Genomic DNA, 13,441 nt, shown 5'->3' with positions numbered 1-13,441 from the left:
GTCAGACGGTCGAGTGTTTTTATCTGGCCTTCCTCAAAGAGCGACTCCAGATCCGTAATGCCACAGAGCGACCATTCGGAGAAGAACGGAGCCGTGAAGTAGGAGTCTTGCCTGGGGCTGCCTATCAGTGGTAAGAGCGGAGAGTACGGAGGTCTAGTGGGGGACATTCGGTGGATCCGCATCATGCATCGGCGCGCTATCGCCACTTGGAGGGGGTACGTGCGCCGTGGCTTGGTGCCCGGGAGTAGTAGACGGGTGAGTTCCGGGGCCGTAATTCTACCAGTCGAGGTGACAGTTTCCTGAGGGTAACGGTCCGCCGTCCAGTACGACAGCCACTGGAGCTGCGCTGCAAGGAAGTATGACTCGAAGGACGGAGCTCCGAGCCCTCCCAGCGTCGTGGGAAGTTGGAGGGTTTGCAGGGCGACCCGGTGTCGGCCCTCGCCCCAGATAAGGGTCCCTAGGAGGGAGTCAACGTCGCGGAAAAAAGATCTGGGTGGCACCACTGGTAAATTCGTGAAGTGGTATAGGAGTCGGGGAAGCATTATCATTTTAGCCAGTGCAATCCGACCTATTGGGGCTAGTGGGAGTTTATTCCAGAAGGCAACCGCCGGGCGCAGGCTGGCAAGTGCCTTGCAGTGATTCCCTGCGAAGAGGTCTACTGGGGAATGGTACAAGCGAACACCAAGGTATCGGGGGGCTTCCGCGGACCACGAGAGTTTATGTGCTCCGAGCTCGACTTCCCGGGGGGGCAGGCTCGGGTGCAAGGGGTAGACCGTGGATTTGTCCCAGTTCACCTGTAGTCCCGAGGCATTCGCAAATTCCTCCAGTGTCTCCCCTATAGTGGTCAAGTCCGTTTCGATGTCTCGGACGTATATGAGGAGATCATCCGCGTACATGGAGACACTATGTGTGGGGGGCGTGGCTTGAGCGCCGAGGGAGATGGCGGCGTGAGCTCGAAGCTCCGTGCCTCTTCCCCGCGAAAATCCTGACACAGGGGCCGGAGAGCCCGTGGGTGCCCCGGCGCCGGCAGAGTGATCATCGGAGGCCAGCTGGGCGAGGCTTGGGCGGCCGGCGGACCCGCAGCGCCGAGGCAGACCGCCGATCGCTGATGCGGAGAGGCGAACTGCGCCACACAAGATGGCTGCCGCGACGGCGCCCCGGAGCACCGAGGGCTGCACAGCAGGTCGCAACGCCGGCGGGCACTGAAGAGACGCGATAGCCGGCAGCGCCGATCCCCCGCACAGCGGGAGGCGATCCTAGGTCCGCGGCCGCGGAGTGCAGCGAGGACGTGTGGGGACGAGGAGAGCCACCCGGACGCGCCGCTGCAGGCGCGACTTCCAGACAGACTCCTTGGCGGGGAGAGCGGGACCTGGAGCATCGGCCCGGCCCTGATTGCCAGCCAACCCATCAGGTGAGCGGAGTGCCGCCTGGAGAGGGGATCCCGGGGAGACGGGGCACGGCGCTGCCCACCTTGGCGCCCCCCCCCTTCCCCCCGCAGCGGGAGCCCGGTGAGCGAGCGAGTGGGGACATAACGGAGGAGCCCATGGGCCACTGAGGGATCTCTAACAACGCCAGACGACCGAGGGCGCGACCAGCCTAACGCGCCGCTCCAGGGTAGTGAGAGCGATCCCCCACAGCACCCGGGGATCGGACACCACGGTGGACGCACCCACTGGGGAAGTGACTGAGCAGCAAGACCCCACGGCGCGCAGGAGCTGACCGCACGGATAACAGGCGGACGTGGCAGGCGGGAGCGAGGAGGCCGGCGGCTATGGGGAAACCGAGAACCAAGGCGGAGGAGGCGGCGTCGTCGAGTATGGCAGAAGGGGGCCCCGCTGAGCAGACGGACCTGCAGAGACTGCAGGATCGGATCTTGGACGCCATTTCGGCCACCAGGGACGCGCTTCATAATGACATTGCGCAGGTGGCGTCGGGGCTGGGCCTGCTTCGAGCGGACCACGACAAACTGAGAGACAGGGTCAAGGATACCGAAGTGGCGCTGAGTGACCTGGCACCGGCTCATAAGGCGATGGAAAATAAACTAACGGACGCCCTGGACCGCATACGCACCCTGGAACGGCGAGCCGAGGACGCGGAAAATCGAAGCCGGCGCAGCAATGTGCGGATCGTAGGCGTGCCAGAGACGGAGGGGTCGGGGAACTTGGTTGCCTACATGGAGGGATGGCTGAAGACAGTGGTGGCGCCGGAGGGGCTCTCGCCGTTCTTCACTCTGGAGCGAGCGCACAGGGTCCCCTCGGGACCGCCCAAGCCAGGGCTCCCACCTAGACCGATTATAGCCAAGTTGCTGCACCACAAGGACAGAGATCTGCTCCTACGGAAAGCTCGAGAGGATGGCCCTTTCCAGATAGCGAACAGCGCAGTCACGCTTTTCCCAGATTTCACCTTTGAAACGCAGAAGCAACGGGCCTCCTTCCTCACAATCAAGAAGGAGCTGCGGGCTGAAGGGATTGCCTACTCCTTGCTTTTCCCAGCTAGGCTCAGAATAGTAGTGAACGACAAGGCGATCTTCTTCGCGACGTCAGCGGAAGCCTGGGAGTGGTGGGAGACGTACAAGGCCGGGACTGATGGCGCCAAGGCACGAGAAGAGCGGGAAAAGGAACGAGAGCGCTCGCCCAAGCGGCTGCGGAAATCGAGGAGACTATGGAAACGAGGGCGGGGGAAGCTGGGACCCACGGCCTCCCAGACTGAGGTGGAACGGCAGGCCGCGCTACTGGAAGTCGAGAAGATTGGTCGAGCGGAGGGCCCTGAATCCAGGGGGGCCATGGACTCGGACACTCACGTATCGGCCTCTGGATCGGAGTCGGACCTTCCGGGGATTCACCGCGCAGAGGGGCCGCGGGTGACACCGCAAACGGCGGATGAGATCCTGAACATATGAACTTCCGTTGATGCAGCATGGGTAATGTTTGAAATGACTGGGAGGGGAACCATTGCCTGAGCACACAGTGGGGGCCGGGGCACACCGCAGGGCTCGGGGCAGGGCGACCATGTGGAACGGGGGAGGAGACGGGGAGCGAGGCGGCGCAGCCCCCCTCTGGACGAGGCCGCGCTCCGTAAGCCCTTAAGGCACCCACGGCTACGGCTGTGTAGTTGAGACCTGGGTCATCAGGTTTGGGAGTTTGGATGGGGACTGATATATCAATATTGGGGCCTGTTCTGGGGGAGGGGGGGAGGGGTACCACAGTTGGGGACTGTTTACTTTCTTGAGGTTGTTGACCCTGGGGGCACCATGGGGAGGGCAGATGCAATGTTTTGTTTTGTTCAGGGGGGGCACCACCACCGCCGAAGGGCAGGATCTGGGGAGAGGGTTACGACTAGACCACCGGGACAATGGCTAATGTGAATGGATTGAACTGTATTACCTGGAATGTCCGGGGCCTACACACCATGCAGCGTAGACATAAAGTGCATGCCTATTTAGTGCGGAGGGGAGTACACATTGCAATGCTGCAGGAGACGCATCTCGCACGACAAGAGGGGGTGGCGTTACAGAGGAGATGGCGGGGACAGGTTTTCCACACCAGCTACTCGGCCTATGCGCGGGGAGTGCTTATATGGGTTAGAGCGGGCACCCCTTTCCAACTAACGTGCCAATGGGTGGACCAGGACGGGAGGTACGTGGTGGTGGAGGGGAAGCTAGAAGGTAAGGATATTGTGCTGGCTAGTATATACGCCCCGAACACGGACCAACTGGCTTTCCTAGCGACACTGTCAGGGACGCTGGCCCACTCCTTGGCGGGCCCGGTCCTGCTGGGAGGCGACTTTAATTCCATTGCCGACCCCTTGCTGGATAGGTCCCACCCCCCCCTACGTGACTCCCCAGTTCATAGGCTATCTAGAGGGAGGAGGGAATGGCAGGAGAGCTGGGAGCTAATAGATATTTGGAGAGGGCAACACCCGACTGACCGGGATTATTCGTTTTTCTCCGGGCTCCATGACTTGCATGTCCGTCTGGACACGATGCTCTGCTCCCGGGGGGTGCTGCCGAGCGTCACCGGTTCGGAGTATCTCTCGAGAACAATCTCGGACCATAACCCGCTCCTAATCCGGCTAGCATGGATAGCGGAGAAGCCCAGGATTCCGCTCTGGAAACTGAGGCCGGAGACCCTAGAGGACCCCCTCTTCGGGGAGGCCCTGGCGGAGGGAGTGGACCTATATTTCGCAGAGAATGCAGGGACGGCGACCTCTAGAGCGACGGAATGGGACGCCTTGAAGGTAGTGGTGAGGGGTATTTGTATTAAGGATTATGTAGGTGTGCGGAAAGTACTGCTGGGCGACTTGACTAAGGCGGACACTACGCTTAGAGAGGTAGAGAAGAGGCGGCCCGGACACCCGGACCTCCAGGAGGCTCTATGTGCGGCCAAGGAGGCGGTGGCCGTTGAAGTGGAGAGACTTCGAGCCTTCGACTACAAGCGATATGTACTGCGCTCCCATGTTGAAGGCGATAAGGCGGGCACGCTCCTGGCATGGCTCTCGAACCCCACAAGACGGTGCGCTCCCATACTCCAACTGAGGGACTCAGCGGGCGTGGTGCAACACACACAGCTGGGCATAGTCAACGGCTTTCAGCAATATTACGAGGGGCTATACCGGAGTACCCCGGGAGACAGGACGGGGCTGGTGGACCCCTTCCTGGCTGACCTGCCCCTGCACCGGCTGGAGGCGGACCAGGCGAAAGATTTAGGGTCTGATATAGACGTGGGGGAGATACGGGCGGCGGTGCGGCGCATGGCAAGGAACAAATCGCCGGGAATTGATGGACTCCCTATAGAGTTCTATAGCAAGTACCTGGACGCGCTGGCACCACGGCTCCTGACTGTCTATGGAGAGGCCAAGGCGACGGGCCGGCTGCCGCAGTCGATGCGGGAGGCGTTAGTGGTCCCACTATTGAAACCCGGCAGGGAGGGCGCTGACCCTGCGTCCTACCGACCACTCTCCATGCTCACAGCGGATTATAAAATCCTGAGCTCCATACTAGCGGCGAGGCTCCTGCCTCATATGACGGGGCTTGTACACGGTGACCAGAACGGATTTATACCACAGCGCAATACCTCACTGAATATCAGAAGGCTTGTCCGTATCATGGATGGGCTCGACGGCGGGGCAGGGACGGAGCTGGTCCTCTCAGTCGACATCGAAAAGGCCTTCGACAGCCTCGAGTGGGACTACCTGTATGCTGTTATGGAGCGCCTCGGGCTGGGTGCCGGTTACATTCACTGGACGAAGGTCCTTTATGCGGAGGCGATGGCAAGAGTGAAGGTGGGTTCGACTGTATCCCTCCGCTACCCAGTGGAGCGGGGCACACGTCAGGGCTGCTCCCTCTCGCCGCTGTTATTTGCGCTGGCTATTGAGCCGCTGGCGGCTGCGGCCCGGACAGGGCAGCATACTCGCGGAGTGCGGGCCCGAGACGGACACCATTTCATCTCGCTATATGCCGATGACCTACTGCTGTTTCTCAGCGACGGTGTGGAGGACCTGCAGAGAGCGGAAGCCCTGCTGGAGAGCTTCGGAGAGATGTCGGGCCTAAGGGTTAACTGGCCCAAAACGAGCTTGTTCCCGCTCCTGGAGGGCACTGCCCAGCCACAGCACCGATCCGAGGCGGTCTGGAGCCCTACCTGTATAAAATATCTGGGGGTCCACGTTTACCACAAACCAGGAGACTTGCTTGAGGGCAACCTGGGGCGCTGCATACGTGGACTGAAGGGCTGTATGGCCTTTTGGACCACGTTACCACTGTCGGTAGCGGGCCGGATATCACTACTTAAGATGGTCGCCCTGCCGAGATTACTGTATTATTTCCGGACGCTCCCAATCTGGCTACCCGGCTCTTTCTTTAGACAACTTAAGTCTCAGATTACGGCGTTCATCTGGGGAACGGGTCGGTGCAGAGTAGCGCTGGCCACGCTTTCTCGTCCGAAGGATGAGGGGGGGCTTGCGGTACCGGACTTTGAGCTATATTACCTAGCAGCCCAACTGCAAGTCTTCACGCAGGAAGTAGCGCGGGTGTTCCGGGGCCCAGAGGATGAAAGCTTACGGGGGACGCCCAGACATGTCCTAGCATATGTAACCCTCCAACAGCGGCTGGACAGTCGGGATTTGTCACTGGAGCAGCGCACGTACCGACAATGCTGGAACCGGGCCCAAAAGAGAGCGGGTATCCAGCGCCCATATGCGCCCGAGATCCCCCTGGGCATGCTTACGGCCCTACCACATGGCGGCGACTGGTCGCACCTACAGGAATGGGAGGAAGCGGGAATACAGGTGGTTGGGGACCTGTTTGAAAATGGCGCACTGCTCCCACTCCAGGAGCTGACAGATCGCTTTGGCATCCCGAGAGGGGGATTTCTGCTGCACGCAGCCGTAACCAGGGCGATGCAGGCCCACTGGGGCACGGGATTGGAGGAACCTGGGACGGCAGCGGCGTGCCAATACACCATGATGGCGGCAGGCACGATCAAGGCGGTGACGTGCCTCTATAATCGGATGCTCAGAGAGAATACCCCTCCACTCGCATCCCTCAAAGCCAAATGGGAAGCGGACCTAGGAAGGGAAATACCTGACACAACGTGGGAGCAACTTGTCCGCAGGGCTCGCAACAGCACTAGGAACGCTAGGTTCCAGCTAATCCACTACTATGTGCTGCACAGGGCGTACATGACCCCGGGCAGAATCAGGCGGTATTTTGGAGATGAGACAGCGGCCTGCCCTAGGTGCCCGGAAGAGGGGGCCGAACTGGTGCACATGCTGTGGGCATGCCCGGCCCTGCGGGAATATTGGCAGGACATAGGAGAGGTGTTGAATGAGGTGACTGACAGATCCATAGAATACGGTCCAGCGGAATGTCTCTTGCACTGGTTCCCCCACACCCCCAAGAATAAACTCACCAGTAAGTTTATAGACATGGGACTGATGGTGGCCAAGAGGGAGATCACGAAGAACTGGAAGGCGAGAGTGGGGCCAACTCCGCGGAGGTGGCGGCAGGAATTTCTGAAATGGGCCGCGGCAGACAGCACACATAGGTACCAGCTTGCGCGTAGGACCCCTAGCCCAACAGCAGCTGACACTGCTACCTCGTGGGAAGTAATGGTGCAGGCACTTAGGGACAGCGAGGCTGATGATGAGGGGGAGGCCCCCGGGGCGGATGGGACGGAGGAGGTGGACTGAGGCCCTAGGCGCAGCAGGTATGCAGGGGGGATGACACTAGCAATCCAGGAATGGTCGCAATGGAACCTCAGGCAGGTGGTGGTGGGTGGGGTGGGTTGGGGGGGGAGTTCGGGGCTTTGCGCAGGGAAGGAGAGTTGGGGATTAGCGCGTAGTTAGGTAGGACTATAAAAGTAGGCATACACAGTAATCCGGACACTGATTCCTCCTTCATATGGAACGTCAGGTGTGGACGAGCAGAGACATCATTGCCGCCCGACCCCAGGGTTGTGGGCAGGTAGGCTGTGTACAGATTGACGAAGCAAGTTGAAAGTCTGCTACATTTATGATGATACTTCTATGTGTAATGACCTGTACAGGTATGTCTACAATAAAAATTATTTCAAAAAAAAAAAAAAAAAAATGGAGACACTATGTGTGCTGTCCGCAAGTGGGATGCCCCATTCCGCACCCTCCAGGCGCAGTCGCACCGCCAGCGGCTCGACTGCCAGTGCGAATAAAAGAGGCGACAGGGGGCACCCCTGCCGCGTGCCTCGCCGAACCTCGAACGCTGGTGATATACGTTTCCCGATGCGGACTCCCGTGGTCAAATCGGTATACAAGAGGCGCGTGTACGCTATAAGCGTCGGGCCCACATTAAGGCGTTGCAAGACCGAGAAGAGATAGGGCCAGGTGAGGGTGTCAAATGCCTTCTCCAGGTCCATAATGAGGCAGGCGGCGCGAGGAAATCTGTCACGCACCTGATCTTGTACATGGAAGACTCGGCGAAGGTTCTGGGAGGTGTTCCTTCCCGGAACAAAGCCGCATTGGTCGGGGTGGACCAGTGGGCGTATGACCTGTGCATAACGATCAGCTAGAATTTTCCCCAGGATTTTACAGTCGGCCGATAGGAGCGTGATGGGGCGGTACGATCCCATGTGGAGTGGATCTCTGTGGGGCTTAGGAAAGGTGACAATCACGGATTCCCGTAGTGACTGGGGTAATCTCCCCAGATGAAGGGACGCCCCAAACATCCGTGACAGCTGGGGGACCACTAGGGGAGAGAATGTCGAGTAGTATTCCAGCGGGAAGCCGTCCAGCCCTGGCGCTTTATTCCGGGACATGGCACGAATCGCCTGGGTAATGTCAGGGGGTTTGATCTTGGTGTCAAGGGTGCGCTTATCCACATCCGATATTGTAGGTAGCGTCAGTGGGTTTAAAAAACTATCCACAGAAAATGGGGAACAGTGGGTTGGAGTCCCGTACACTTGTGTATAGTGTCGCTGGAACGCCAGGAGGATCTCGGCTTGTGAGCGTACCAGTACGCCGTCCGGATTGATAATATCCGTAATCGGCTTGATTACGGTATCTTGCCTTGCCATCCAAGCCAGTAGCGCACCAGTTTTGTCTCTGTCCTTATGCACCCTAGAGGCATAAGCCCTAAAATTGTACTTTCGGAGGTCAGCGCAGGCCGTCTGATATTCTGTCTTAGCCTTGGCTGTGAGTATGGCGTGCTCCTCCGAGTCGTCAGGCTGTGTAGTAAGAGCGGCCAGAGACTGCTCTGAGGTCTGGAGCATCCGTTCCAAGGTGCGGCGAACCCCGACTACCTGCTTGATGCATTCGCCTCTTGCCACCACTTTAAAAGCGACCCATTCCACCAGTACCGACGATGCCGTGTCTGTGTTGTGTGTGAAGTAGTCTTGGATGCTGGACTTGTGTGCGTCTCTGAATACTGGGTCCGAGAGGCAGTCTCTAGGGAGGCGCCAGGTGGGGACTGGCAGGTGCGGGGCGCGCCAGTTCAGCCGAATGATGTGGGCATCATGATCCGACAGGATCCGACCCAAGTAATCTGTAGATGCGATCTTAGGGAGGATCGGTGTAGAGCAAAGGAAACGGTCCAGGCGGACCCTGAGGTTATGCGGAATCGAGTGGAAGGAGTAAACGCGGGCCAGTGGGTGCAGGTGTCGCCATGCGTCGGTGAGCGCCCAGTGCGTGGTCCATGCCCTGAAGAGGTCTGCCTGTCGGGGGGCCGGGGAGTGTGTGGGGGGAGGATGCGAGCGATCCAGGGCGGGGTCTAGTGTACAGTTAAAGTCACCTCCCAGTACCCATGGAACTGTAGTGAACTGGGCTAAAACGCCTGTGAGGTGGTCCCAGAATTTGTCCTGATCTGTGTTGGGGGCATATATGCTTCCGAGGAGTATACCCTGGCCGTCAAGCACCCCTTCTAAAAGTGCATACCTGCCCTCTCTGTCTACCACCCGTCGTAGCTCCCGGAAGGGAGTGCCAGGCCTGACGAAATTAGCGCGCCGCGCGCAAACGCTGAATAGTGTGTGGCACAGAGGATCCCTCGCCATTTGACTTGTAAGCGAGTGAGTTCGGTGGTGTTAATGTGTGTCTCCTGTAGAAACGCAATATTGGCTGACATGCGCCTGATATATGAGTAAACAGAGTAGCGTTTGCTGGGTGTGTGTAGGCCTCGTACATTCAGTGTAAGGACATTAATGTCTGAGCATGAGACTGCCATACTTAGGGTGTCGTGAGTGGGAGAGGGAACCCCCTGCAGCCCCCGCCGGCCGACGGTGTGCATGTGTCATACGTGTTCCTATGCGCCGAGCTTCCACAGTCATAGGGGAGGGACTAAGGGGAGTAACAATAAACAGAACTGTAGGTGGGAAACAGTCCCAATACTGGGGATATCTCACCGGGGGTGGCATATCCAAACTAGTGTCCCACTTGGGGAGAAATACAACAAATAGCTGCGGGGGTGGCAGCGTGTGTCGCTGCTGGGCTTGTGCGCGGGTCGGGCTCTTGTATGAGAAGCGTCTATCGCACGTTAGCGCTTACAAGCAAATGACAAAACAGTCTAGGCTCCTAGACGTCGTGCAACACAACAGAACACCATGTGAAGGATATAACAGTAGGTAGTCCTTTCATCAGGAGGAGGTGCCAGGTCAGCTGGCCAGGGTAGCTTCCAGGGTGTGTACCGCTACAAGGGGGGAGGAGATCGGTCCGATCCCTGACATTGTTCCGTCACTGTCCCGGTCCTTCTCAGGGGTGAACAGGTGCGGTTGGCCTTCCAGATCCGACGTCGTGGGCGACGTATGTAGGCCGGTCACCGCTTTCAAGGCGTCTCGTCGTTCTTGCATGATTTGTGCGAGGTCGGGTGAGCCCTTGGGGGGTGACTCCTGGCCTCTGGGGCGGCCCGATCGAGCACGGCTCGCACCTCGCCGTCTGGAACGCCGGAAGTCATTATTGCGTGTTCTCTGTGGTCCAGGATTAGGGATGATCGGGCAGTGAAACTCAGTCCAATCCTGCGCTTCCTCCGCCGTATTGAAAAAGAGGGCTTTCCCTTTGTGCAGCACTTTCAGGCGGGCCGGGAACAGCAGGGAGTATTGAAGGTCATTTGCTCGAAGGCGTCTCTTGACATCGAGGTAGGTGGAGCGCTGGTGCTGGACCTCTCGGGCGTAGTCCGGGAACACCATAACATGCTGGTCCTCCACTTGTAGGGGACCCGCTGTCCGGGCCGCACGGAGCACCGCGTCGCGGTCTCGGAAGTGTAAAAATTTTGCCAGCATAGGTCGTGGAGGGAGGCCCGGTTTAGGTGCTCGGGCCGGGACCCTGTGGGCTCTTTCAATGGAGAAGTATGCCGACCTGTCTGCCTCCGGTGTGAAAGATTTGGTCCAGGATTCCATGTACGTCAGAGGATCCGAGTTCTCAATCCCTTCCGGCAGACCTAGGACGCGAATGTTACATCTCCTTGAGCGCCCTTCTAAGTCCACTGTGCGTTCCTCGAGGGCCGCCACACGGTGTAGGACCTCCTTCAGTTCCGCTGCCTGTGATTTCACCGCAGGCTGTAGCTCGGTCGCGATCCGTTCTCCCTCCTTCACTCTATCTGCCAACTTGCGGTGGTCGTCGCGGATTAGACTAATGTCCGTCGTCAGAACTCCCAACCTCTCCTCCATCGATAGGCGGGACAATTCGATTGCCGCCAACACCTGATCTAACTTCGCCGACAGTGTAGGGTCGGTTTGCGACGCATGGGCCTGCGTCCATGTCCTCGTTTGTGGCATCCTCTCGGGGACCGTCTTGGGGACCGCCGTGCATTTCGCGGCATTTGTTTTCCCCATGAGTGCTGACAGAAATGGGGGGGGCCCCCCGGCACCTGTATATCTCGCGTTCAGCAGACCGCCTCCTTTCGGTATGTCTAGATAGGTAGGAGCTTAGCATAGGTTGAGCGCCCAGTCTTTTGCGGTCCTGGGGGTGGTTACTGTCCTCCTACTGGGGGGCCCACTTCCGGTCAGGACGCCCTTAGTAGCTCGTGGTCGCAGGGGGCGACAGTGCGGGTGCTAGGAGATGTGCAGTAGGAGGGCACCGCCACCACAGTCCAGAAGTCCCTCGGAGATAGGGCGCCCCCGTTAAGGCTGGATCCAGTGTCCCCTCCTCCCCGGCGCGCAGCGCCGTCCTCCAGGCAACTCCGGGGGCCAAGGAACAGAAGACCAGAGCCCAGGGGGGGTCTCGGGCCGATGAGAGTCTACGGCGTGGCGTGCCACCGCCTCAGGGTCAGTAGAGCACCGTGCCCCCAGGGTGGGTCCTACGTCAATCACGGTGCCTCGATACCCATGGACGCCATCATAGGGTCAGGCACCCGGGTCCACCGGGCCCCCCGAGGATTCAGAGGCGTTCCAGCCCCCCCCCGGAGCAGGGGCCGATATGAACCTCGACGGGGCCCCAGAGGGGACAGGGGGGCCGCCGGGTCACCGGCGCCGCGGCTCACGAGAGGAGGGGGAGGGGGGGGCTTACACCTACCGCCTCCAGGAAGGATCGTGGTCACTCGGAGGGCTTAGCGCCACACAGGCGGGATCTCCGTAGGTGCTCCGCGGTCCGCGGCGGTGAGCTGGAAAGTGCCAGGATCAGGCTCCTGGACGTGTAGAGGTGCTGGCGTTACGGTACTGCATTAGTGCAGCCGCCATCTTGTGTGTTGAAATGCCTCAGATAGTAGCTCCGGACCGAGAGTCCGAGGTCCAGCTGCTGCGCTCCCCACCGGGCATCGGAGCTGGCAATAGTCTTTTCCAGCGATGGTCGCCGCTTCGGGGACAGATTTTCAGAGGCGCTCTCGTCAGGCAGAGGGAGTCGCGCCCGCCATCTTGGGCGCTCGGCGCTCGGCTCCGGGCGCGGGGAGGGACGGATCAGCGGCTAACGTTCGTCCGTGGTTCCCAAGACGAGGGCAGAGGACGCCTCACTGCAGGTGAGTCCTTTTGGAGCGGTTATTGGAAGGCTGAGGCTCCCGGCGATCATGGGAAATGGGCAAGATGCTAGCCCGATCGCGGAGCCTCAGCAGGACACAGCCGCCATCGTGGCTTGCCAAGCCACGCCCCCTCTGTTTCCTTCCCTTATACTTACTCTTTTTTTTTTTTTTTCTGGTTCGCTTCCGGTTCGCGTACCGGCGCGCGAACAGGGAAGCGAATCAAAAGAAATGGAGGTTGCAAGAGTGCTAAACATTCTAGCAATTTTTTATAAAGGGGAGGTAGTTCTGAAAAGAACTTTTTTTTAAATTATTTTTGTTGTTTTATATTTTTTTTATTTTTTTTCTGAACATTTTTTTACTTTTTTTGTATTTTTTGAACGATTTTATATTTTTTTTTGTTTTTTTGGGGGGGGAGAAACAAAAATGATTCATTATAAAGGGCTCAACAGGAGCAACAACAAAAAAAGATAATTTATTCTCTGGGGCGTTTTGGACAATCATGATTGTCGATAGCTCTGTGGATTAAAGTGATGCTACTTTCCCTGTAGCAAATCAATTGGCCGCAATAAACGCACACTTGTTTTACACTCCCAAACTTCATCTGTATATTTGGGACCGTCTCCCTCGCCTCTGGTCCTGTCACTGCCTCTACATTTGATGTTCTGGCCACAGGAGGGGGTTATCCTGCAGGTGACGTACCTGCGCAGCACTATAATTATTAGGGTGCCACCTCTGCATATGGCGATGCATGGTGTAATTGCCATAGCTATATTTCTTATCTGTCCCTCTGGACAGATCTTTTTTGCAGATAAGGCAAGTAACATAGCGGGCATTTACTTTCTTTTGGCCCTGGGGAAATGAATAAAATTGCCATTTGAAATCTTCCTTTACATGGGAAATTCTTGGGTCCTCAGGCAAAAACTGCCTCTCCCCTTGCATCTCTTCCTCTTCTTCCTCTTCTTCCTCCTCTTGCTGAAGGATAACCTGAGAAGGTGGTCCTCTCTTCCTAGGAGGTGGTGGTGGTGGTGGGGGTGC

Source organism: Lissotriton helveticus, chromosome 2_1 (genome assembly GCF_964261635.1).
Source record: "Lissotriton helveticus chromosome 2_1, aLisHel1.1, whole genome shotgun sequence".
Classification (NCBI taxonomy): domain Eukaryota; kingdom Metazoa; phylum Chordata; class Amphibia; order Caudata; family Salamandridae; genus Lissotriton; species Lissotriton helveticus.
Note: the sequence above shows the minus strand (reverse complement) of the source record.